General features: G+C 36.1%; 1 long non-coding RNA gene across 1 annotated transcript; it reads left to right on the top strand.

Annotated features, from left to right (window-relative positions):
* Positions 1–44: 44 nt before the first annotated feature.
* On the top strand, positions 45–1,458 carry LOC121964554. Its single transcript, XR_006107374.1, has 3 exons — positions 45–119; positions 205–300; positions 1,378–1,458. It is a non-coding gene; the product is annotated as an uncharacterized LOC121964554 (long non-coding RNA).
* Positions 1,459–1,508: the final 50 nt, after the last annotated feature.

Here is a 1,508-nt window from a genome sequence, read left to right as displayed (position 1 = left end):
TGTGTGTGTGTGTGTGTGTGTGTGTGTGTTTTTTTTTCTTTTTTTTTTTCTCTCAGATGTGTTTAAGATGGACCCGGACTTCCTGGAGAACGAGGAGAAATACAAAACTATCAAAAGAGGTGAGGAAGCGCACAAACATCAATCTGTCCAATGAGCTGTCACTTCCTGTCACAGTTTAACCAATCAGCTGTCACCGTACGACAGATATCCTCGACGAAGGCAGCAGCGACTCAGGCGAGGAGGCCGACGGCAGCGATGAAGATGAAGAAGATGAAGATGAGAATGCAGAGGAGGGAGAAGGTGAGACAGACAACCTGTCACACGGACAGTTTTCTTTGTCAAATTAAAGGGTCATTCCACTGATTTTTACCACCAAGTCTGTGGAAACAGTCGAAAAATGTCACGTTAATTTTATTTGTTTATTTATAAACAAATTTTTTTAATTGACAAAAAGTGTACATAACATCAAGCAAATAATAACGTAAATAAAAATACGAATGACATAAGTATATAAGAATAATATATATGACATTATATAAAGATGATTACAACAATAACAGATAAGAAGTATATTCTTTCAGAGCATTTGGAGGAATTGGAGGAAAACTGCATTATTTTCCAAAAGCTTGCCACGTATTTATTTTTTTCAGTGATGTTGATGTATTTTCAGCATTTAACAATCGACAAATATTTTAAGATGATACAGAAAAAATAGAGGTATAATTAGATGTGTGCTGTACAAAACATAGTTTCACTCAAAATTTGTTTAAAGAAAATAAATGTTGGTGGCCTTTGGTGGCACCAGTTTAACAAGATGCACTTCTTTGCTGCATAGGATATTATACCAGTCTTTTCAAAGTTATGAGGTTCATCATTTTGTCCATTTATGTACCAAAGAGGAACCATGTTGGTGTAATGTCCCTTATGTTGTTTTGGATAAATGATTTGAGAAGAGCCTTTAATTCTAGGGGGAAGTGCACTTTAACATGTTCCTGTCAAGATTTGGTTGAGAACATACTGTACATGTGGTATTGATCTCTTGGCAAGAAAGAGAATATGCGTATTTCCCGAAATGTCAAACAAATCCCTCAATCTGTCCCTTATAAGTCCCCAATCTTTATGAAAAAACTGCTGAAATCCTCCTTTATATACTCCAGAAAACTGAAACTTTTTAAGAAACTCTTTAAATTAAGCAGTTAAATTAATGGATATTCCACTTTGGGGTTCATGTGAACAGATGGAGAGTTAAAGAACATTTCACTGACCATGTTTACCGTCCAGTAGTCTGATATTATAATCACATATTAATCATGATGTAAATATTCTGGTAAGAGTCTAATTTTAACATATTTAATATTCTGTCTCTCGCTCTCTCAGATGAAAAGGTCACCATCTTTGATCAGACCGAAGTCAACCTGGTTGCTTTCAGAAGAACCATCTACCTCGCTATCCAGTCCAGGTACACACGCACACACACACACACACACACACACACACACACACACACA

This window comes from Plectropomus leopardus, unplaced genomic scaffold (genome assembly GCF_008729295.1).
Source record: "Plectropomus leopardus isolate mb unplaced genomic scaffold, YSFRI_Pleo_2.0 unplaced_scaffold15984, whole genome shotgun sequence".
In the NCBI taxonomy this organism is placed as follows: Eukaryota; Metazoa; Chordata; class Actinopteri; order Perciformes; family Serranidae; genus Plectropomus; species Plectropomus leopardus.
This window is presented reverse-complemented; position numbering and strand designations above follow the sequence as displayed.